Below are 27,800 nucleotides of genomic sequence, written 5' to 3'. Positions count from 1 at the left end.
GCTGAATATTCCATATCCAAGGAAGTTAACGAAAGCGGAAATGGACAGGTTCCGTAAAATGATGTCCAATATCCCGACTCGTCGGGAAATAATGGAACTGTGTTCTTTCCCCGACAAGTACGGGATATTGGACGAACACTCGCGCGAGGCCAATAGATTGTTCATGCTGCAGCATTTATACCGTCGAGGTACTTGGCAAGAGCTGAAGAGAGAAATCTACGGATCACGCATCCGCGGTGGACCGGCGTGCTCGTACAATCGAGGCTATTTCAAGCAATTTGTTGGACATGGACCACCAGCACTATGCCCTACTCGCCCTCTGTCTGCCAAAAAAATTGACAAAATTTTAGAAGCAACAAAGCAACTTTGCGACGAAGAGTCGTCGGCAGAAGAAGACGCGGGAGCAAAGGAGCCATTGGAATGGTGTAATGAAGAAAGCGACAACGATGACAACGCCTTCGATGAAAACTGCCCGGACACTGTCGGTAACGATGTGTACACCGACGCTCACGCACAATTATTCCAAAAATCCAACATCAACAGAACCGTTCATGAGAACGAAGATTTGGACTTTGAAGAATATGATGATGAAGCTCACGTGCGCGAGTTTGAAATCAATTCGTAAGTAATATTAACAATATATAATAACGGTATTCTCACAGGATACTTATATAATATAATACCATTTTCAGCATAACCAGCGTAAATCGAGATTCATCTCCGAAGCCAGTAGCCCATACATCGTCCACGTAAGTATTACGTGCAGTATTTAATAAAAATTATACATAACCATTTCGCTAAAACCACATTTTGTATGTTTACAGCAAATAAAATATTTTAAATTACAATTAAATGAGAGCAGAAAAATAAAACTGTGAATATTGGTGGTAGAAAAAGAAAAGATATTTTCAATTTTTGTGAAAGTGTGAGTGAAAAAACGATTCATAGGAGAGCAGAAGAATTCGTGGCTGGGTGCAATAATGATATTAAAGTTATTGAGCTTGCTTTAAAAATTGCCAAAAAAAATAAAGGTATGAATGATGGTGAAGTAAGTAGTGTTGATAAAAAATCGCATCGTCCCGAAATTAAACATTGTGAAAATTCAGCCCTTGCTTTTTTTTTAGAACCTGACTTGAGTGTGCATCAGTATAGAGGCTTAACAAATGATTGTTTCAATAAAAACATCAGCATCTACCCGAATTAGAATAAAATTGCCGCAGCAAAAAAAACGGTTTAATCGAAATTAATAAACATACCGAGACTGAAATTAGTGTGTCCTTACAAAATATATTAAATAAGACAGTTGAACGTCTGTGTAGCTCTGTAGCTAAAGGTTGGCACGAAATGAGTTTATGTAATCCAGAGATGATTGTCACACTCGGTTTTGATAGCTCTGCTGGCCATTTAAGTCCTCATAAAAAAGACGCTGATTACAGTGATAAGATAACCACGCAAGCTCATCTTTTTGTGACCTGTATGAATTTAATACAAATTTCGTGCGATTTGCGTGGTTACGAGAATCACTGGATCAACTCTACTCCTCAGAGTATTAGATTTATGATACCGTTACGAATGTCATTCGAGAAAGAAGGCAATGACGTGATAAAAACGGAAATAAATAGACTAAATGCTGAAATCAGTCATCTAAAATTATACAAATTTCAATTAAATAATAATAAAACGGTTAAAGTGAAATATAGCGTGTACCAGACAATGTTTGATGGTAAATGCATTAATGCTCTCATTGATAACTCAGCTACGACTAGGGGTCCAATGTGTCTACTTACTTCGCATCAATTTGGCAATCGCGACAGTGATTTTACACCTAATGAGTCATCATTATCCTTCGGTTTGAGTCTGTTGCACGCGGAATTACAGGTTTTTGAACATTTACTTCATCTTTCGTACCGGAAAAACTTGAAACCGCAGACGTGGGATGTTTACGCTGATATGAAAGGTAGTATCAAATTGATTTCTCAACGTGTCCAAAACATGAACACCTATATATCGACTGTTTTTTACAGTGAGAAGTAAAAACATAAACCTCTGTAGTATTTGTATTTATTCTGTTGTAATGGAGAAAGGGTGCTGCAAATGATAAAGCAATAAAGTTTCGGTAACAAGCAAAGTTATATTTATTAAACATAAGAAAATTTAAGAGTGTATGTGAATATTACATACGTCGCTACGTTTTGTAAACGACGCTAAGCAAACAATTATTATTTAATGAGAAATTGATAATTTTAACAAAGGCCGCAAGTCATTATTTTTCGACAAGCGGTAATCAAACAAGAAAGTAGGAAAGGCTTAAATTCGACTCTTAGAATTAAGTGTGTAAGCACGGCGGAGAAAAGCTCGACCTAGCAATAAGCTACTAGCGCCTTCTCCTCGTGCTCTAGGCTTCCAAGGCCACGATTATGCGGAAACTGCTTATCCTAAATCGAGCCGTCACGACACTGTATAACCGAAGATCTATCAGTGCATCGACTTGGACGCCTGGGGACTCGGGAAGCTGGTTCCCCTACCAAGACGAGTTCGGAGGACAGTGGCGACTTGGAAGCGAACTTCCTGACCAACAATCCTGCGAACCTTACTATCACGAATGACAGTGACACAAGTTTACACAGTGACCCCGCTAAGAGCAGTGTAACATGTAATCATGACGCCTCGACGCAGCTCGCAGTTAAGTGCACAACTCCCCACTTTCACTTGCGAGTGCGTGAAGCGCTATCTCGCGAGGTTGTGTGTAACCATCGACGCTGTTAATGAAGAGTAGCACGTTTTTATACATTTTTAAATGTAAACGTGCTAGTCTTCCTTAACAGCGTCGATATAAATCTTATTTTCAAAATAAATTATGTTTATATAAATAGTCAACGGTGAAAGATGCGTGTCTATATAAATTGAATGCTTAGGATAAAGTACGGATTTTTCGAGTTTTACTCGATTCAAACTCAAATCGTCGAATTTTTCTAAGTGTTCGAGTTTGTTGAATTTCATTGAGTACTCGGTGGGCCAAAGTATAATTTATATGACGAGCGCAGCGAGTATCATACTCATCAGCATGTACACACAAAGGGTGGGGTGTAGAGATTTTAAATTCATCATTTATTTACTTATGATTCAAATACATAGCGAGTACTCAAAAAAACTCGTGTACCCGAAAAATCGAGTACTTGACTCGAGCTACCTCATCGTCAAGTTCGAGTTTTTTCGAGTATTCGCACAGCCTTATTCATGACCGCTTGGACTCATCGATTGTATTTGAAATATTACAAACAAAATACATAACATAAAATATACGTATGCACTAACATAAAATAACTAGGGCTATGCGAGTACTCGAAAAAACTGGACTCGTCGAGTTCGAGTTTTTTCCTCGAGTTCGAGTCGAGTACTCGATTTTTCGAGTACTCGAGTTTTTTAGAATAATCGAGTTTTTTCGAATACTCGCAATATATTTAAGTTTAAAGTGAATAAATGATGAATTAACAGTCTCTATACCCCTCCTTTTGTGTGTACGCGCTTGCAAGTGTGATAAAGTGCGGTACAATTAAATTATTTTCTTCTTCCAATCCAATCCGCTGCGAATATTACACCTATAAGCATATACACACAAAAAGAGGGGTCTGGAGACTGTTGATTCACCATTTATTAAATTCAAATCAAGAGGTGCGGTAGCACCTAGCCGGCAAAGTATAAAAAAAAAAATTATTAAAAAATTTTTTTTTAAAAAAATTATTAAAAAAAAAATTATTAAAAAATTTTTTTTTTAAAAAATTATTAAAAAAAAAATTTTTGAGAAGAAATTTTTCAAATAAAATTATTTTATGAAAATTTACAAAAAAAATCTTTTCAAAAAAAATTTTTCATGAAAATTTTTTATGAAAATTTTTCAAAAAAAAAATTTTCATGGAAAAAAACATTTTTCAAAATAAAATTTTTATGCAATAATTTTCATAAAATTATGTTTATAAAAAAATATAATTGTTAAAATAAATTTATTCCATTGAAATCCATAGAAATTAGGCTTATTAGCTAAGAAATGTCGGCTAGGTGTGGCGCACCTATTCTATACATCTGTACTAGAGAAATAAAAAAAGGTAGTTCTAGTTAGGGTACTTCTGGTATTCGAAGTGCTACCGGATAGGTATCATTCGATAGGGAATTGAAAGTAATGAACTCATGCAAATTTTTGGATGATTTGGTGCATTGGTTCAAAAAATTGGACCATCCAAAGTTTTTTTACCGTCAAATCACGTTTTTTCTAAATTTTTAATCAAACACGAGTCAACCACGAGATCTCGCGGAATACTTAACCGATCGAAATTCTGAAGCAAGATTTCGATAGGTATACAGCTCTACTCCAATATCGCTCTTAGAATTTTCGATTTCCCGGAAAATTCATCCTCTAATTCGATAATTCACTGAAGTGTCGTTTTAAGGTTAGGTTACAACTTTGGCATACGCATGAGAAATTGTTGCACTTGTGTCAACCACGAGATCTCAGCGAAAAAAAATTTTAACCAAATTCTGTGCGGTGATTTGGATAGGTCTTGCGCCGTACTACAATAGTTCACTCTCAGAATTTTCACTTTTCAGAAAATTTAGAGCTCTTTATCGATTTGTAACTCGTGTGCTATTTTGCGATATTTTTGCATACGCATGAGAAATTGTTGCACTTGTGTCAGCCACGAGATCTTGGCAAAAAAAAATTTTAACCAATTTCTGTCCGGTGATTCGGAAAGGTTTTGGGCTGTACTACAATAGTTCACATTCAGAATTTTCACTTTTCAGAAAATTTTGAGCTCTTATTCGATTATTAACTTGTTCGCTATTTTGTGATATTTTTCATTCATTTGAATAATCGTCGCTTTGTGGTAAGAAGAGATCGTATTCTCAATGAATGGCTTTCAATTTTGAAAAAAATCCAATTCGCACTCTACATGTACTTATTCAAACTATCAACATCACAACATGTGGAACTCACTATCGTGTGATAGCAAACGTAATATATACGTCATGTCAACAGTTTTGCCCTTGAAATGGTATAGTTTTTGTTCTACAGCTTTTTGTTGCGGATCAAAATCGTTTTTCAACGAGTACAATTGTTGTACGACAAGTACAATTGTTGTACAATTGTTGTACGAGTACAATTGTTTGTGTGTGTGAGCATGTTTGCTGTGCAATTATTGCTGAGAAAAATTTTTTTAAAACACTTGTATCAAAGTTCAGAGTTTCTTGAAAAACTTTTGGCTAATTTCAAGAAAAGTGATTACATTGTAATTCAATTATTGGGACTTGATAAAACTTATCAGGTATTCATTACTTATTATCTATTGTTTATAACAAATTATAATGATAATGAATTACATTATTTCTTTTGTTGCGACCAATTTAATTTCTTGATTCCTACTAGATATTAAAATCATAATTCAATTTCTTTCATCATTCATTATTCTAACTTCATGCTCATATCAACCATTTTGCTTATCAATCAATAGAGTTTCATTTTTATTATTTGTATTTTTTGAATTGAATTTGCTTATTTATGGTGCCAGGGATGAATGATCTCCGTCTCTTTCACGCGTGTGGCGCTGCGACCCGTATCTTCTATCTCTGTCAGTTTCGTATTTTGACATCTCTTCAGCCGAGAAAAACTCATTATTTTTAATTGATAATTGTGCTATCAATTGTGAAGTTATATCTCTTAAATTTTGTTTCGTGTTTCATCTTTAAGTCATTTTAATGTTGCCCAATTTTTTTTTGCAAAAAAATCAACTCAGACAAAGTTAAAGTGAAAAGTAGACAGAAATCAGTTGTATGTTGTTGACTACTCAATCTATTGACAGCTCAGCTCTGTAACAATGTTTTTGCTGTGCTGCACAGCAGTGATAAAACTGAGTTAGTTCTTGAAGAACTTTCATTGTGAAATATTTGGGTGTAACAAAAAATTATGAAAAATTTCAACCATCAGATAAGTATTTTTGTATTAAGCTAGCATTCAAATCATAAAAATAAGATCATTGATGCTTTGTGTTTACTTTCAGCTCTACTGTCATTCTTGACTTAGATATTAGCAGATGACTTAAGATGATGCCTTGGCCCCAATTTTGACCGACCGAGCATTAAAAATGTAAATTGAAACAACTTTTTTACTAGACCGATTTTTGAAAAACGGCTCTGTGGAGCCCTCCGTACTGTAGCTGCAAATAACTGCACCAAATTTCAGCCAAATTCATCGGATATTTTTCCCGGAAAACAGGATCGAAAATTTTGATTACTGTTTGCAGCATAAAAAATTTTGATCCTGTTTTCCGGGAAAACTATCCGATGAAATTGGCTGAAATTTGTCGCAGTTGTTCGCAGCAACAATATGGAGGGCTCCACAGAGCCGTTTTTCGAATATCAGTGTAACGGCTGTCGAGCCGCTACTTATTTTAAATATTATGAGATCTTAATCTGGCGGGGAGAATGTACAGGTAATAAATAAAAGGTCGTCTGCCTTCTACGAAGTACAACAATTATTTATTACGCTACCCTTAGAAACTAATTACAAAGAATATCTTAGACTACTTAACATACAGCTACGGACGATTCTCGGTGTAGATCGTGGCTCACTCTGCAACTGGTTGGCTGGCGTTCCTGGTTCGCTGCACTGTACTAACTGCACTAGTCCCGATTACAAATTACACTCCGCCTTAGACTCGCGGGACAATTTAATACAATACAAATACAAGAATACGATACAAGTCTGAATGATTTAACAATATAAGTCTGAATATGAAATCGCTGTACAAACTGACGTGAGCTCCGCAAACCGTATCAGATGATAGTAGAATCACGCAGAGGCCTCCGTGGGTCCTCAATATATACCACTAGATTTCGCATACAAAAATAGGAGAAAGTACCTGTCAGCACCTGCTCATCCGTGAGAATCTGACGACAGCTTTTACTAATTTTTACGAGTTTATTGATCTTCCTGTTAAACCGACATCGCCTCAAATTTAATCAACGCTTTGCATGGCGTGGCTATTTCACACCTTTTTAATAGGTGTCGATTTCGATGTTCTTTTCATAGAACTCGATGTTTTTACCAATTTTATAGTTTTATTTTCTACTTAGCTTGATGTCGTCAGATCCCGTAGATCGAGGCTGGCGCGTCCGCTCGCAGAGTGAAATCTCATGAATATCGCTAATTGTTTATAATATTTGAGTGGAACGTGACATCAGCCTGGAAAAAAAGTTACGAAAATATACATTTTCTGTGCTCGGTCGGTAAAAATTGTGGCCAAGGCATCACCTTAATACAGAGGCATTAGATTAAATGCAATGATGTCAAAAAGCAGTATAATAAGAAATTTTACACGCTGTAAGAAATAGATAGTGAATCTCCAAGCAAATGCATACACAAGAGGACTTGTTTTTCAATTCAATCAAGATTGTTTATCTGTGCTTCAACCTGTTTCTATGTATTGTTTTGTGAGAACACATGTTAGACTACAGATCATCAGAAATGTTCTTTTTGGCTCTGCTTTTATAGATGTTTTAATGCAGTTAATTTACATTGAATGCGACAATGATGATTATCAATGTTGCATAACTTCTGACATTTCATTCAATGCTATTTGTGAAGTTTATCTCTTATAAAATTTTGTGTTTGAGTGTGACAAGAAAAACTAAAATTTTTGAAGATTTTCAACTCTCAAATAAGTATGAAGAACATGTGCTTCAAAGTTCAATTCTGGCTATGCTGTCATTCTTGACTTGGATTTTTATATGTACTACAAAGTTCAATTCAGCCTATGCTAATTCTTGATTTTTATAGATTAACAACCAAATTGCCCTGTTGATCATGAAATATTCGCATTTTGTACTTTGATATGAAATCATGAAATATTCGCATGTGTCAGTGTTGCATAGTGAAAATATGATGAGTGCATATTACTATTTGAGTGTGTCAAGAATAAACCAAACAGGGCAATCAAACATGATCAAAGCATGAAATATTCGCATGTGTCAGTGGTACATAAATATGAAAGCATGAAATATTCGCATGTGTCAGTGGTGCATAAATATGAAATCATGAAATATTCGCATGTGTCATTGTTGCATAGTGAAAATATGATGAGTGCATATTACTATTTGTTTATTTGTGAAGTTATAACTCTTATTATTTGAGACGTGTGTCAAGAAAAACTAGAATTGTTTTTTTAATCATATATTAGAAACATGTGCTTCAAAGTTTAATTCAGGCTCTGTTGTTATTCTTGACTTTGATTGTGATCATTCTTGATTTTTATAGGTGTTTTATTGCAGTGGCTTGATGCAACAATTATAAAACAGGCAGAGTAGTCAATCAAGATTAAAGCAGGAAATATTTGCTAGTGAAAACATGATGCATTTGAAAACATAGTGCATATTACATAGAGGAGTGTTTGTTCAAACCATAAAAGTGTACATCTATGAATATTGAGTTCAAGTCATATAGTGTTGATAATAAATGCTAATCAAGAGTACTTATATTTTCAACTCATTCTGGGCATGTGAAAGGGAATGTTAGAATGAACATGCAGTCTGTGTTCTGTGTTCTATGCATCAAACTACGCCTAATTCTTCATTTTATGATAGACAGTTCAGTACGGTAACAATGATAGGTACTGTAACACAGCAGATGTTATTGTTTAAACATTACAGACAGTGAGCAGTTATGGTGGTGCAAATTTAATTGTTAGACCAGTAAAATTCAAAGCAGTGAAACATCATGAATATTTCTTATAAATATGATTTATTAATTATTATTTTATTTTTTAAATTACATTTTAATAATCTTAATTTTTAAATTATATTTTAATAATCTTAATGATTGTTATACAATTAATATTTTTTAATTTTGATCTCGACCACGGCCACCGCGTCCACCCCGACCTCCACGAGCACCGCGTCCGCCGCGACCTCCGCGTTGCCCTCGGCTGCCCTGACCGCGGCCACGTACACGACCACGTATTCCATGACCTCGACCACCACGTACACCATGGCCTCTCTCTGAGGAACTTGAATTTTGGGCAGCATGAACGACCATCTGGAACAGAGAATTGACGAGTCCGAAAAAATTGTTCGGTTGTTGTTGCAGGAGTTGACGAACGTCATTGCGACGTCCGCTCGTGCCTTGGCCTCGACGTCCTAATGAAAATATACAGGGAAAAGATTATTAATGTGTTGAAAACGAAATTACAAATAGAGTTAGTTTTTATATTTTACCAAACTGACGATGATTCCCACCTCGTCGTGGCCCTCGCTGCTGGTGCAAAACAGCACCTCGACGACCTCTTCCACGACCATCCAACGCCACGGCTGCTTCATTCACGTTGTTCTGTTTAAACATAAAAAAGACATATTTAATAGAATATCGTTTTAAAAGTATAATAAGTACATATAATTTTTTGTTAACTTACATTAAGCAGCTCGTTTTGCTGCGGTATTTGGTCGATTTCTCGATCTCGAGGCTCCTGCTCGTTCTCTTCGACCTGCGGGTCGTTAACCTGCAACTCATTGGACTGCAGGAATTGCAACTCGACGTCGTTTGCGTTTGGGAGAGCATCCTGTATATCATTCATGTTCTAAAATTGACAAATGAATTTAATAATCATTGCTTGGTTTTATTCTAAAATGTATTTAACGAAGCTTCACTTACGAAATCGTTGTTACCACCGGCAGCCATTATTACACAATGAAGAGACCGAACGATGTATACGAACCGTTAGAAAATATCGTTAAAGTCTGTGAAAAAATTCATTTTAAGGTCTATGAAAAATGAATTTTTTTCATAAACTTAAAATTCGTCGTCGCATTTCAACCACAATTTATCAGATATAATGATTAAATTGTGACGCATATTTTTTAATATTTCTTAACATTATTTACAATGATAATGAATAATAAATTATTGAATTTTGAAATCATCCAAATATTAATGATTAGAACATTAGGCACGGTATTTCATGAATTATTTTATTTTAATATCAATATACAACCCAGGGGAAAATAGTATGTAAGATCTGACTCCAGATCTGGCATCAGATCTGGTATAAGATCTGACAAATATACACCAGATCTGACATCAGATCTGATACCAGATCTTGTATTCGATAATCGACATCAGAACTTATATCAGATCTGACATCAGATCTAATGTCAGATCTGAAGTGACTGTAATGCCTTCAATTATTTAAACAATAAGTTTATTAATAATTAAAATTTTATAATAAATCTTAATAATAAAAGTTGTTGAATAAATTTAAATTCACATTATCAGAAACCTAAATATTGTAGGAATTTTTCTTAAAGGTATTATCGATGTGATTATTAAAATATAACTAAATTTGTTATAAAATTTTAATTATTAATAAAGTTATTGTTTAATTAATTTAAGGCAATACAGTCACTTCAGATCTGACATCAGATGTCTGATGTCAGATCTGATATAAGTTCTGATGTCGATTATCGAATACAAGATCTGGTATCAGATCTGGCGTACATTTATCAGATCTTATACCAGATCTGATGCCAGATCTGGAGTCAGATCTGACATACTATTTTCACATTTTAAAGTCACAAATTGTTTAAAGTGACAAAAGATTCAAGGCCAATTTAATAATAAATAACGAATCGATTATCAAAAAAAAAAAAAAAAAATAGTGACATATTCAATAATCGCTTAACATCATTCTAATTTAAAATGTCACAAAATCAAATTAGACACAGAAATATGCTTGACCTATTAACCAATAATGACTTCATTGAGGATATTCATATCGATTTCTTTCATGGGTTACTTAGCAATTGTAGTCCAAATTTTGCAATGAACGATATGTGGTCCCATCAACTCTTGGAGATTTCCGAGATACCTCAAAATAACGACACATAGAAATACTATTCAAGAAACCTGTATATGAAAATGGAATTGGTCATTGGGTTTGTAGTTACTACGATTGTGACACAATAAGTATTTATGATTCTTTAAATAAAAAGGAGTGTTGTACAGATTATAAATCAGTTTTGCAAATTTTGCATCCGTACTGTTTTACTTCAAACCCGCCAAAAGTAAAATTTCCGGAAGTACAACAGCAACCTAATGGTGTCGATTGTGGAGTATTCGCTACGTCTTTAATAATAGGCGTTAAACCTTATATGGTTGAGTACGAATTGGAACAAATGCGTCCTCATCTACGTTCCATGTTTGAAAATAATAAACTTCAGAACTTTCCCTGTACATTAAAACCCGTGGATGCAATTCATGTAAAACAATTAAGTTACGATGATACCATTATTTTAAATAATGGTTACCTAACTGACAATCATTTGGATTATTTCAGTGCTTTATTGAAAAATGTGTCAAAGTATTCACCAGTCAGTACGTTACTCATTTCGAATCCAGATAGAATACTACCTAATTCGAGTGACCTGCCTTTTTTACAACTCACGTACAAACGTCCACCGGAGAATAGTACAATTGGTCATTGGTTTTGTTCATATTGTGACGGCATTTCCATTTACATATACGACTCTGTGGAAAAGAATAGAAATAAAGAGTCTCTTGACTTGGATAACAAATGTATGCTTCAAAGGTTGCATAAGCAATATTTCGACGATGGAAAACAATTGATTTTTCCCAACGTACCATGTCAATCCAATGGCGTCGATTGCGGTGTATTTGCGATTGCTTTTGCAACTACTTTGTTATTTGGAAATAAGCCGAGAGAGGATATTAAATACGATGGAAGTGCAATGCGTTCGCATCTATCGCATATGTTCAATACTCGTATTATAAGTGAATTTCCTTTTAGTAATAATAATGTGAGTGCCAATGGTTATGAATCTATCGAATTGATTCAAGACAAATTTCAGCTTGCGAGCATTACTGAGAATGCTGTCCACGACGGTCTAGAACCATTGCCTGTTCAGAAAAGAAGAAGAAAAGCCAGTGTACTGTCGAGAACGGCAAAAAGAGCCAAGCTTAATGCTTCGTTTTACTTAAAACAAAAACAGTCAAATTCCAAAGAAAAACTTCCCTCCGGCGAATTACCCTTGTCGATCTACAGCTTTGAGAATAGCAAAGCTCCTAACTGTGGGGCACGAGTTGATAAAAGAAAGAGCTTGAACCGTTCGGAACCATCAAAAAAAGTTAGATTCAGTGACTTGGATCGCAATGGTTATTACGACAAACTACACGAAAGAAGCATGGAAGTGGAAGGTTCAGATCTCGAGCTTTCGTCGCAGGATTTTGAAATGGCTTACTCATACAAACCACTGATAGAAAAAATTCAAGCTATGAAAAAAGATTGCGAAAACTTGAAAACGTCCAAGAAAAATGTATCTAAGATCAAACGTATCGAAAATAAAATAGCTAAAAGGAACATCAAGCGTTCTGCTCAAGTTCTACAGAAGTATAGAAAGATAACAGTCAAGAACAATACAATCAGTCTTTTGAAATCGAAACATGTCTATGTCGATGAATTGGCGGAGAAAATGAGTCAGTTAGACATTATCAGTAAAAAATTCGAAGCCGATAAAGTGGTGACGAAGTGCATTTACATTAGAGATCGGATGATTCAAAGATTAAAGCATCTATTCTCGAGCTTGAAAACCAAGCTGAATGCCATTTTGATTCGAGCGCAACATTTTGCAAGAGATAATTCTGGCAATGATGATGGGTTAGATAACTTAGAAGAAATTTTGTGCGGTTTATCCAAACATACAATAGCGACGGAGCCTAATTTCATAGATGCCTCCTATCATTGCATGAAACCCGACTTCACGTCACGTTTCTTACCGTACAATGACGACAATGTATCGAACAACATTACAGAATGGCAGTGTACAGAATACTGCAAAATCCATGACATTGACATTTTGAACGAGTTACAGGAGTACTATTGCGATATCGTCAATTGTACGTGCATTAAATTGCATGAATTTCTCCGTAAATCCTTCCAATGCTCTTCTTCCGGTAGAAATATCAATAAAAAAGGGCATCCGATAAGTTGCTTCGTTAATCCTTTGCAATGTAGATCTCAATTTTTAAAATTGATGGTACTGGCACCACATTTTCCACAAATAAGATCTATTAGGGGCTCTCTTTATACAATGATGAACTTATCTCAAATCATTGAAAAAATAGACGGTGCATTGAATACTGGTAATATTGAATTAATTTCAAGCCTCATAAAAAAATACTCGGAAAATATTAAATTATTGCCAGCCAATGAGTCGGACATTTGTCTTAACGAAAATGAAATAAAAGAAAAGTTTGCAAAAACTATGAAATTATTCATGAAAAATTCCGACAATTTACCACTTATACCTTGTATATCGTGCGAACGGCTATGTTACCGTACCTACGTCACCAATGTGGATAAACCAGAAATTGAAAACGATATCTGGAACACACTGATTCTGCACTATGCGTTTACGGGAGAAAGTTATGTGTGCCATAATTGTCTGAAATATTTTAAGACTAACAAAATTTCCCCTGCTTCGGTACTGAATAACCTGAGAACAATTACAGCACCACGCTTATTAAGAGATTTAAATTTTTATGAAAAGATATTGCTGCAGAGAGCGAAACCGTTCCAAACGATTTTGAAAATGGGAACCGTGATGAATAGGAAAGTGCCTCACTACGCACAAATTGATAAAGTTGTTGGTCGCACTTTTCATTTACCCATGCCTCTGGAGGAGACTCTGAAAAAAATTTGTCCCGAAACGCTTGCCCTTAATCCTAATCAAGAAATGTTCATTTTCATTCGTGGTGTTCCTACGAAAACGAAAATTGTTTGGGAAGATGTAGTGAACATGAAGACCGTACATACAGCTTTGGTATGGTTGCAAAGCCATAATAAGTATTATAAAAATATTAGACTGCCCCTCGATGCATCTGCGCTACTTGAAGAAGTGGAACAGATTGGCGTTTGCATTCAGGATGCAGTGGCTGCTTTAATACGTTCTGAACACGGTGATAAAGAAAATAAGTTAAATGCTAAAACTCAATTAACGCCATCCACTTCTTCTGCGACTCTTTGTGTTAAGGGGACCGACCTGTGTTAAAAGCTTAAATTCAGCTTCAGCTAAAAATAGCTGTATGAATCGAAATAGTGGAAATTTTTTTTTTGTGATAGTAAAATATGTTCATTCTACACCAGATTGACCAAAAACAACTTCTACCCAAGCTCTGAAATACCAATTACATCACTTTTTTCATAAGACGAAATATTGTGTTATATCGTCCACCTAAGCGGAGCAGAATTTTGAAAAATTGCGTACAACTTTATATACACGTCAAAATGTGCCAATTTTTGAGAAAATTAGTATTTTATCAACACTAGAAGCCATATTAAAGCTCTTGGAAGAAAAACAAACTTTTTTTTTCAAATTCTGCTCCGCTTAAGTGGATGAGGGTACTTTTCTGAAGATTTTGAGACCCCATAAATCAATATTGATGAAAAGCTCACGTCAGAATCGCGTGGCAAGTGAATCCTATTATAATATTTAGTATTATGAAAAAATAAGCGTAATTGGCATTTCAGAGCTTGGATAGAAGTTTTTTTTGGTCAATCAAGTGTCTAATAAACATATTTTACGATCACAAAAAAAAATGTCCACTATTTCGATTTATATAGCTATTTTTTGAATTTGAGCTTTTAACACAGGTCGGTCCCCTTAATACGGACATGCCGAGGTTGCCTTTGGTAACGCAAAAATGTCCTAACGACAAATTTTATGAGAATATGACGATATACCCTTTGCACGAAAAAAAACTTAACGAAGAACCGCCAAATTATTTCAAATGCTCAAGGTTCACGCTGAAATTTTGCATAATAAAACGAAAGACTTGGATTGTCTATGTTTTCCAAAATTGTTTCCCACGGGTGTTGACGGTCAACGAGCTTCGAGATTTGTCACTTTGAGAGATGCCGAATTAATTAAAAGCAAATTAATGTCCGTTTATCCGCACTTTCGAACGCATAAGCAATACCTGTTTTACGCATTAAATGACAATAATATGCGACAGTTGAGTGCTGGAACTTATCACAAATTAAATATAGTTGATCCCAAGCAAAGATTTACAGCGCTTGACTGCATTAATGCAGCGAATGTTGAGGCTATCAACAAGAATTTGGATACAATATTTGCAAGGTGCGTGGAACTGCGTCTTATTGGAAAATGCCAAGATCAAATCTTCGGAAAATGTCCGATGAATACGGTCCAGCTACCTTCTTTATGACCATCAGTCCTGGAGAATGGATGTGGACAGATTTGGGCAAATATATTTGCGAGGCAAACCATTGGCCTATGGGTAAATCGATCCCTGAGCTAATTGCAACCGATCCGGTTTCGACAGCTAGATTTTTTTACACAAAATTAAAAGCATTTATCAAATTTTTAACATCTTCGGAACACCCGATTGGTGAAGTTGCACATTATTATTGGGTTTGCGAGTACCAAGGCAGAGGTTTACCACATTATCACTTTTTGATATGCATAAAAGATGCTCTGGTTTTCGGTACTTCTTCCAATGAAGAAATTCAAAGGTTCATACTGCAACATATAACTTGTCAGATACCTGATCCTCGTGTATCCCCGGAGCTTCATAGACGAGTTCAGTCTTATCAGCAGCACAAGCACAATAGCTACTGCATGAGAAGCAAAAAAACCAAGACTGGTTTTCGTAATGCTTGCAGATTTGGATTTCCTCGATCCGTAACCAAAAATCTCGTATTGAGGGATCTTGGTGTGGCGATTGCTGGCAGAAGAAAGCTGAGAAATAAAAATAAATTCTACGATTTGCCTCGAACAAAAGAAGAAGCATTTACAAATGATTACAATCCGATTATTCTTACAATATGGAAAGGTAATGATATTCAATTTATCAGTGAAAAGTCGTATCTTATTACAGAGTATGTCACCAAGTACGGTACCAAAGGTGAAAAGAGTGAAGCTGACATAAGTTCCATTGCACCTGACAAATCACTCATCAGTCGTCTGTGGGCTCTATCATTGAAATCCTTGAGTCATAGAGAATGCGGCGCAATAGAGGCCGCGGATGTCTTGTTGGGTCATCCGCTTCATGGAACTGATCCATATACAATAGTCAGATGGGTCAAAGTGAGTATGATTCGACAGAGAAAGTTAAAACATTATAAAACAATTGAAGAGCTTCGCGAAGATTCTGAAGAAATTTTTTGCGATGATTTCGTTGATACACACTATCCCAATCTTCCTCTTGAACTCGAAACTTTAAGCTTGTACGAATTTGCAAAATGGTTCAGAAGCAGCAACCGTCCAGCGAATTTGAATATTACCCTATGCTCGGTAAAACTATCAATTTTTGCAAAAAACGAAAAATACCATTTATCATCAATCATTGGAAGTACAAAGTCGATACTCAGCCTGAAGATTACTTCTATGCTTTATTGTTGCTGTTTAAACCATGGAGAGACTGTGAGAAACTAATCGATGGCTGTAGAAATTATACAGAAGCTTTTGCAAAAAGTAAAGAGCACTTGCCCGAAGCACTGAAGTATCATGAAAAAGTTTCGTTGATAGACATTGCCGTTGAAAATGCTGAAAAAGTGGCTGCACAGGAAACCGAAAAGCTTACGGGTAATGAGGAACCAAAGTCACAATACAGTTTACCAGTCGATTGCCTGCCACTAGATACAATCAACGATATGAATAATTTGAAAGTGATGGCTGCCATTGCAGGGGACGAAATTTGCCTCACGTAGAAAATAGATCGTTTGAACGAAGATCAACGACGAATATTCGATCAAGTCACGCGAGCAATGAGTTCGGGTAACGAGACGTCATCGATAATTCGATCGTTTATCAGTGGATCTGGAGGGACAGGCAAAAGCTTTCTCATAAAGACCTTGGTGCAATGGAATAAAATAGTCCACGAAAAAGATACAGCTGTTGCGGCTCCGACCGGTTTAGCCGCTTACAATGTCAATGGTTTGACCATTCATCGATTATTGCATCTGCCCGTTGAGCAAGGTGGCACTGCAAAGTACAAGCCACTTTCGGATTCAGCTTTAAAAACGGTCCGCAATAATTTAAATAACGTTAATCTTTTGATTGTCGATGAGGTGAGCATAATATCAAATATAACTTTATTGTACATGCATTTAAGGCTAACTGAAGTCTCTGATACTTCCGAAAACGAGAATGGCTGGTTCGGTGGAATAAGCATAATCATGTTCGGAGATTTGTTGCAATTACCACCTGTTCGCGAAGAGTTTGCTTTCGTAACATTGTCCAAGAAAAGCATATCAAAATTTGTTGGGTGCATCGATACTTTTAATTTGTGGTCTTTATCCTCGTATGATGAATTGACGATAAACATGAGACAAAAAACTGACGAGATTTACGGAAATTTACTATCCAAACTGAGACTTGGTGTGGTAAGCGACGCCGACTTGAAACTTTTAAATAACCAAATGATAAAATTCGGAGTTGATGATAATAGCGCGCGTGGAATAGACAATATATGCGAACTTTTGCCAAAATTACCATTAGATGCCGTATGTCTACTACCAACTTTAGAAATGTGCGATGCATTAAATCAGGCTATGTTGTCAAAAATTGATTCTCCAGAAATTTTGCTTGAAGCTGAAGATAACTTTAACTGTCCACAGTACTTCAGAAAACGAATAAATAAAATATTAAAAGATGATAATAATACCAACGTTAACGTCGGCGTAGCCCGTACAATAATTCTCAAAATCGGCTCAAAGGTCATGTTGAGAAGAAACATTGACATATCAATTGGATTGGTTAATGGTGCGATTGGAATTATTACAACAATAGTAGAAGATGCGAAACGTCGGGTCGAACAGATCAAAATGCGCTTGATTTCTGGTGAAGAACATTCCATATCTCGTGTGGACTACAAATTTGTATTGATGGATAATATATACATTAATAGAAAACAATTTCCGTTGTGTTTGAGTGATGGAATAACTATTCACAAAAGTCAAGGTTTGAGCTTGAATCATGTTTTGGTAGATGTTGGCAATAACATTTTTGCATGTGGCCAAACCTTCGTTGCTCTATCGAGAGTTACCACGTTAAAAGGTTTGCACATCATCAACTTGGATCCGTTTAAAATAAAAGCCAACGATTCTGCTATCGTGAAATATAATAGACTGAGATCACTTTACCGTTCGGATTTATCCGTTATAAATATCATGGATCAAGCAACAAATTTTAAATGTAAAAGAAAGGATTATTTATGGACGATTGGAAAAACTATTGCGTCGATTCAAATCGAACATTCAAACAATGATATTACAAAAAGCTTCATTACCAGAGGCATAGCAAATACAGTTGGCAACTCCTGCTATGCCAATGCTGTAATTCAGTCAATTTTCAATACTAATACTATTAAACTAGCTTTAACAGCGGCTAAAGACGATTGTTACTTGGTAACTTTATTTAGAGAGTATATATCGAATATTGCTTTGTCTTTTTCGACATTGAAAACATTAGTTAACCTGAAGTATTCAAAGGGATTGCAAGAAGATGCTGGAGAATTCTTTCTTGATCTGTGCCATACATTTGATATACTTAAAAAAAATTTAAGCTTCACTTACAGCGTTTGCTACAGGTGTCTAATGTGTGAAAAAAGAATCACCAGTGAAGATACTTTCTACATACTTTCTGTGCACATTCCTCAACAAAAAAAACCTTTGAACTTCAAGAACTTATCGATTATAATTTTGGATATTGGAAAACGTCTGACGTCGAATTCCGTTGCGCTGGGGACGCTATATGTCTGGGAAGTAAACGGGAAAAGGCCTCTATAACATGCAATAATAAAACATTAATATTACAATTAATGTTGTTTTCGAATAACTCTGATAATAACATAGAAAAAATAATTAATTTAAAAATCAAAAATGTTCCAAAAACAACTGTTAAAATTGGTTCATTAACGTATAGGGTTACGAATGCTATATTACACCACGGAAGTTCCCCAAAATCAGGCCATTACACCAATATGATACGCCAAAATAATTCGTGGATTCATGTGAGCGATACTATAATAAAAAAACAATCCTGGCCAAATTGCGCTAAAGATTCCTATCTACTTATATTGGAAGAAATCGATACTACCAAAAAAATTTTTTGATTAAACGTTGATTTAGACAAATGAGCAAACAAATTTCTAAAATACGCCAATACGCCATTTTTTTATCTCTAATTATGAGAAATTAATGATAGAGCCTAAATATAAGTATGTAAGTCGTATATGTTAAACAGCGCTGAAAATAGTGATCTGTTACTTAACAAACTGTGCAACACAAGTGCCATAAAATAATGTTATCACCATACAATAGGTAAGTACGTCATACGTTTAATGTGTCCGTAACGTTTTTCTTTTTATTTTTTTTTCTGCTTTTTTTCTTATTACATTTGTGGAAAATTACGCTGGTCTCAAGCCCAAAAAAACACAGAGAGGACGTAATACTACATTTACTTTTTAATTATTTATATTTCATTTTAAACATAAACTTAGATTCTTTTACCTGCAGGAGCAGCATCAAATCGATTTTATTACAGGTACTCGAGTTAAACTGAACTTCGAAATACTACTACGATTATTGTGATTGTTTGTGATTAGTGATTATTAATTGTTTTATTATGATTATTAATTATTAATTGTTTGTGATTATTATAATTTTGTGAAATATACATGAAATGTATGTAAAATCTTATTCTTCTGTTAAAAAGCAACTTGTACGATTGAACGCGTAGACATTCTTCATTTGTGTTAGATCAGAAACAAGCGTTGTAAAAAAAAATTAATTTTATGTATATTCCTTGCAATAAATAATATGTTTTAAGCTACTTTAATTTTTTAAGCTACTTTAATTTCCATTCATTCTGCTGTAGTACTTGTATGCAAAAGCCCAAGTTTGAACGTATCACTTCATCGTAAAATGAGACCAAAGTTTAATGCATAAAACCCTAGATTTTTTTGGACGTAATTTGTGAAATACCTACTAAAAAACTCATAAATATAATAGTACAATAAACCTTTTTCTATTGGCCGTTTTTCCCAATGCAACAGATACCCATTATCGAACAAACTAATTTGAAGAATTTTAAGAGAACGCCATATCAGCAATAGGTCAAGTTAACTATTGTATTGACAATTGTTAATAGTTGCAAAATTTAAATCTAAACACTTTAATGAGAATATATAAAATATAAACTATTTATTTAAAAATCTGCTTATCAAATAACTTATTAAAAACAAGTTCGAGTTCCAGCAAAGTATTATTTTTTCTGGTTTCACATTTATTAAATAAACTTCTCTCTGTCGACATCTTTTACCATCTTTGTTAAATACCATTATTTTTTTCCTTACTAATTTGAACAATTTTATGAAAACTCAAAATATGACATTGTTAAAATCTCATTTTCGGATTTAACTACTTATAAATAAGTATGAGTCCCGGCAAAGTATTTTTTTATCCTTTATAAAACACTTCACTCATTGACTTTTTCTCCCATCTCTTAATGGATAACCATTATCGAACTTTTTTATGATGACCATTATTTTCTAAGAAAATTTAAGAAAGATTAGAAGTTTGAATGAATTACTGAAAGATTATATCGTCTCATAAAATATAATTCATTAAAATGTTTAAATATCGAAATAATCGTCAAAGTTGTTATTTGTATGATTTGTTACAATACACATAACTTTTATTTTGTCTAATACAGCAACAAAGACAATTCTTTAAAATGTTTAAATATCGAATTAATCGTCAAAGATTTTTTTCTTTGGTTTGTTACAATACACATAACCTTTATTTTGGCTCAAACAACAACAGAGATTACATTGTATAATGTTCGTATTACGTTGTAATAACTTTCTCGAAAGTTATTGTTGTCGAAAAAATTGTTAAAATAAAGTCACTCTAATGCAAATTTCAGTACGAAATATCACTTTGCGTGCCCAGAGCTCATTGGCTTACATGTGAACAAAATCAATCAAATGCATCGAAAGTATTCGCACTTTTAATAATTTTGACCATTTTTCATATCATTTAGTTGAATCCTCTCGATTACATACATACAGAGGATCCTCGCTATTCACGGTTTCACTATCCACGATTTTTGCTAATTCACAGTTTTTTTTGTGCAATTTAAATACACTGCGAGTACTCGAAAAAATCGATTACTCGAAAAAATTTGAGTACCCGAATAAACTCGAGTACTCGAAAAAAATCGAGTATTCGAGTATTCGAGTATTCGGCGAGTCCAGTTCGAGTCGTGTAAAACTCAAAAAATCGGATACTCGAACAGTCCTTATAATAACATATACATATAATGTGTGTTCAATCAAATGAGTGTGATGCCGTATAAGTTTCTCTGTTAAACAAAGATTATTTATTAAAACAACTAAAATTACTACATAATTATACAATATTTACAAAATTACCTGTTAAACAAAGAAACGACAATTAAGTTCAAATGCCTTACACTTCTATTTACTCTCAATACAAATATTCAACTGATCGCTTCTAAGTCTAACGGTAAGTACCAATATCCTTCTTCTTCTTCCATACACAATACATCTCAAGCGCGCACACTCACACACGAAAGAAATATCAATTTCTTTACATACATACATAAAATATTAATTTTCTCCATAATTTATATATTTATAAACTTTATATACGTCATCATTTGATTTGTCAATATTCTTGATTTATTTTTTTAATCTATAATAAAGATCAATTTAAGGAACGGAAACAAAAAATTCAAAAAAGTTTATATGAAAGTCTTGGCGTGAAAGTTGATGTATGTTTGCAAGGACACGGTACTACCAATACCGGCAACGTAGCTCGGAGATGTTTGAGCGATCCAATAAAATTTTAAGAATGCTTAGAATTAGACTATAAATTAGTCAAAAATTTGAGTTATATTTTGAAATGTTTCAAGTCGAGAAAAGAATTGGATTTAGATAGTCTCGAAAAATTTTGTTTAGAAACATACTGGCTTCACTATTCACTCTATCCGTGGAGCAGAATGAATCCGTCTACCCACAAACTTCTGATTCACCGATGTCAAATATGTAGAAAGTTTCCTTTGTCAATCTCATATTTTTCTGAGGACTCGAGTGAACCGTGGCAAAAGTTAAATCGGAACAACATGAAAAACGGTGCAAGTCAAATTAGTCGATTGAGTCGAATTTTGACCACTTTTAATAAAGCGATTTTCCTATCGGACCCCAAAATTTCTATGATTTATGTAGAAAATCGCTTGAAATGGAGAAAAGATCTTGATTTGCGGGAAGAGTGCAAAGAATTTCTTTTAAGGTACTTAATGAATGAATTATTAATAAATGAATTGTTCTTATTTCCAGTGAAAATATTGGTCAGGATTCTACGATAAATGAATTAATTCACGTCGAAGAATAAGAATTTAATCGAAGCTAGAAGAAAATTTTCATAATTTTTTTACTATAGAGACTTAATAAATACATATCAAAGTATCAACATATACGTTTTTATTATTTAATATTTATATAAAACACAATACAAAATTAATATACCGTTATGCTGAATCATATTATGACTGCTTGAGGCTCAAACTCTTTCATTTACTATATTAATATCATTTGTAATTATAAGTTTTATCGAAGGCACTAATACCATTTTACGGATCCTTATGCTCTTATAAACATTTAAAGATAAACAGAATTAAAGATTTTTTGTCAATTGTTTAACAAAAGTGAGTCATCAATTTTCTGAACAAGAAAAAAAATTGAAGCTGAAATGAACAAAATGATGAAAAACATAGCGTGTTTTGCGCCCAAAATGATAAGAATTACTTATCATATATTAGAAATTTGTCGATTATTTTTATTATTCTTTAACATATACATTCGTGGTGCAATAAATACTTGCTGCCATGATCTCAGTGGACGTCAAAAGCAACTACCTGTTATTTCCTGGGTCCTGTGAAATCAGAAATATGACAGATTCGATGATTTCAGAGCTCTATTCGGTGCAAAAAAGATGTGATTTTAACGTTATTTACCGTAAACAATTAATTGAGCTAATTTTCGGTACCAAGCACCTGGGGACACGTTTAAAAAAATAAAATAAAGGTATTTTTTCTCTACATTTGAAGAAAATATATAGACTTTCATCATAATCAATTCCCTTGAAACGCCGGTCAAAAATAAGAAAAATAAGGGAAAAAACTCATGCTTCGGGCGTTTTTTAGGGATGTGGACTCTTGGAAATCCATTCGGGACCATTTTTCCCAAAAAGTACCTTTTCAAATGACGCCACCCTCATTATTTTAGCTATCTTTTCCATGGTAGCAAAATCTTTTGCAATTATATGCAAATCTGTTAAAAGTAGCAGTATGTAAGAAAATTTGAGTAAGAAGAGCCACTTTTAACTTCTGCAGACAATGCAATTTCTGTTGAATATTTAAACGTCAGTAATCTTGCTTAAGAATTTGATAATCTTCGCAATCAAAATATTATGGGTTCTGCATTTGGTTTTTTGCAATTTTTATGATGTCATAATTGAATAAAAATTGCATGAAAATTATTTCGTGAGTATAACGAGGAAATATTGTACAATACTTGAAAAAATTGTATGAATTTGAAATTTTTATGATTTCAAGTTACATTACATAAACTTTCTAGTAGATGCATTGAAGTAATTTGTCAAAAACATCTTGCATGGTTATTGCACGACATTTACACATGAAAAATTAGTTTTATGAACTATCACTTTATCAAAGCATCTTGAAACAGAATTAATGTAAAACTAGATAAGAACGAGACAAGCAAGTTCGTGTAACAGTTTTTATCAAACCCTATCACGTAATAATTAACCGGCCAAAGAGGCATTTATGACTTTTCGCATCTTTTTTAGCTAAACATTATACAAATTTGACATCAAATAAACTTATTTGATTGTGATAAATATTATCATTAATTTTCTAGCACACGATGACATTCTACATACCTCGGATCGTGTATGTGTGTGTAAGGACTTGTATATACTTTTTTAAAAACATCATACGTGTAAATATATATGTGGCGTTTCATGTCAACTCTCACAGTGCCGCGTGGTGCGGCAGAATTAAGTCAAATCAGTAAATTTGTAAATCGCTGAATAAGTTCTGAAATGCACCTAAAAAAAAACGAACACATGAATTTGATGGGAAATTGCCTCAGCTTTCCGATGGTGAGGTCAGATTTTCCAAAATTTTCCATTTTTCCCGAAAAAATGGCTGGGAAAACTTGAAAGTCGATTATCTCAAAAACTTCATTTTTAAGATTTTTTCAAATAGTCTAGATCGAAAGATCAGGAAATTTTCCATCGATTTAGACATTTTTCAGATAGGCATTTTTTGATTTTAGTGAGATATAGCGAGAGAAAGAAGAAAAAACGCGCGGGCGGCCGGGCATGCAAAACCCACGAAAAAGCCAAGTTTTTTCTTCTTTCTCTCGCTATATCTCACTAAAATCAAAAAATGCCTATCTGAAAAATGTCTAAATCGATGGAAAATTTCCTGATATTTCGATCTAGACTATTTGAAAAAATCTTAAAAATGAAGTTTTTGAGATAATCGACTTTCAAGTTTTCCCAGCCATTTTTTCGGGAAAAATGGAAAATTTTGGAAAATCTGACCTCACCATTGGAAAACTGAGGCAATTTCCCATCAAATTCGTATGTTCGTTTTTTTTTAGGTGCATTTTAGTACTTATTCAGCGATTTACAAATTTACTGATTTGACTTAATTCTGCCGCGCCGCGCGGCACTCGAAGATTTGACGTGAAATACCATAAATAGGTATATATACGCACTTGTAATGTATGTATCATAATCTGCTCATGCGAAAGATGCTGTAGTAACCGAAATATACAACAATATACAGCGCGCCGCTTATTGTGCCTTCGCGAGCACGTGTAAGCGAACTCATGTTCACTTGTTTTTGGTCAGTGAGATCGCTACCCGCGTACCTCCAAGTCAGTTCGCTTCAGTGACGACGGATCATTTTGCACTTAGCAGGCAGCAGCTACAGTACACATCGTTCCTCAGTTATTGTGTTTCCGTGTGTCACTTTGTTTAGTTTACGCGCAACAGGATTGCTATTAACATACCGCGTAATCAGTTCAATTCAGTGTTATCGTCGCATATAACTAGCAGGCAGCAGCTATAGTACAAATATATTGCGCTCCTTGTATCGCGCTCGGATACGCATTAACGATTTTTGTGTTAATTAATTGTGTAAGAACAGTAAAATTCACGCACCGCACATTGGGCTGGCTTCAGTGGTTTGTCATCCGCTACATCGAGTCTGAGCAGTGAGCAGATAGTGTAAGTACAATTAATTTGCTTTATTCATAACTTACATGTAATTTCATATTGTTCGCTTATTTTTCTAATACGTGAAAAAGAAATTATGAAAAATATTTTCAAGTAGCAATTATTTTGCGTTATAGTTAAAGTGTGAAAACAAACGAATACGTTAATGCCACTGCCGCAGTATTTCCCTTTGTCTAGTGCCCTCAGTCATGGGAACAATATCATATCGAGTCGGGACACCCGAGGCTACATGTGCAAGTTCGGACTTGTGTGTATGTGCGGTATCTTTCTTGTACGATACACACACGTATGTGAATAAATGTACAATACTCTCTGTTATGCGTATGTGCACTATTTGTGTGAAAAATTTACGAAAAAGTTTCGTCGTACGAATATGATGAACTACGAATTACAAACGTCGTACGAATCACCTGCTTCAATACGTTTACCCGGGTGTAGTTTCTCGTACCTTCTATTGTAAATAATACATTTCATAGTCGCCCATATAAGTACAACCAGTTCAAATCGTTTTTCACGTATTTTATTTACATTTATATAAATATGTGGTTTACGCAATAATAAGGAAAATCAACTAGCTGGGTGCTTCAGCGGCCGTGGATACAAACTTTGTCGATTCTTTTCCATTTCGATATTGAGCGCGTGTAAGATTACGAATTTTGCAAAAATTAGTATCAAAATGTATCACCACCACGTTCCTGTTCCCCCGTTCTGTCTCGCCCATGTTCTTTTAAGGGTAGCTAGCAATTTTTATATTTTTGTAATTGTTTCAAAAACACAAGTGAAAATGTGTGTACAGGTACTACGTAGAGTAGGTGCTACATATACAATGGGTGTGAATACCAACTTACGTCAGTGGTGTGCATTTTATATAAAAGCTTGATAAATATTGGAATCGCATAAATACACTTTTCACTTACGTACTGCGGTGAATACGAATTTAAGTTGTGACAACGCGGTGAGTTGCATTTAATAAACATACAACTATGAATGTTATACGGTAGGCAGACTTTCTTTGGACCCACGTGAACAGTTATATACGATCGCAAGAAAGAAAGCTTCGCTTTGTGTTCTCACTCTAGTTCATCATAATTATACGCTTATGTTATACATATTGAGATTTAAATAATGAGAAGAGATAACGCAACAATTTATATATATGAAACAATCCCATGAAACGTAGGATGGTTGGTCTGCTGTCGTTTTTCGAAAATTATATATTGTTAGTAAAATCAGAACTAGTATACATGTAGATTTTTAGGATTATCAGATGATATGGCACAGATCTCATTTCATAAAACGTATTTAACTGTAGATATTTTGATGTTAAAATTAGCAGATAACCACTTACTAATTCATTTATTATTATATAATGATTATATTTTGTAATTTTACATATTTTTTTTTCAGCCGTATCAAATTATTCAAAAGCAAAGCATATTTAAATTTTCACAGTTATTTACCGGGATTGAATTAAACCATTTAAACATGCCTGGGTAAGTTTAATCATTTTCATAGTATCTTTTTTTTTATTATCGTTATTGAATTATTATTATTTATAATCATGTACCCTACATCACTCTTTATTTATTCAAACAAACTGTTTCTCTCATTTACGTATAAATATTTACGTAAGATGTGACGATGATAATAAGAGGGTGAGCGAGTCATGATGATAATTTAAAATGTTGATCGTAATTTTATTATATTAATTTATTGGTAATTTTAAGAATAGTCTTGTGTAGGCAATAATTTGGAGCTTAAATGTAGTACAAAAAAATTTTATATTTCAAATATATCATTTGCATAATGAAAAAACTATTTAACAACCAGTGGCAAAACATGGCTCACAGATTAACAGATCAAGTATATAGCTATGCAAGAAAACGCCCCTTAGCACGTTAACTAAATGTATATGCCTTAATATACATGCAATATGCCGCATGTTATATGCCTTATCACGATAATCAATTTTCCATTTCATATTTTTTCTTTTTTTTAATGAGTTTCTTTTTAATATCACTAAAGAAAATTACTTTCTCAATTGGTTGCTGAAAGTATTAAATTTTAAAGGCAAAAACTTTTTGGTATTCCTCAATTAGTAATACATTTAGGAGCTTTATAAGTAATTGAAACTGAACTCCCACAATAACTAATGGTCATTATTCATTGAGTTATATGGAACACTACATTGTTGTTATTATTATACACGGTTATCTCGCAATGTAATTGTTGATTTTTATGAGCCAAGATACTTCTATTTTTAATATTAATGTTATAAAAAATAAGCAGCATGATCACTGATTCCAACTTTTTTTCTTTTGGACGGCATCTTACACCAATATATTATTGTACCTTATTCGTGAAAAA

This window comes from Trichogramma pretiosum, unplaced genomic scaffold (assembly GCF_000599845.2).
Source record: "Trichogramma pretiosum strain Unisexual culture from Peru unplaced genomic scaffold, Tpre_2.0 scaffold186, whole genome shotgun sequence".
NCBI classification, from domain to species: domain Eukaryota; kingdom Metazoa; phylum Arthropoda; class Insecta; order Hymenoptera; family Trichogrammatidae; genus Trichogramma; species Trichogramma pretiosum.
This window is presented reverse-complemented; position numbering follows the sequence as displayed.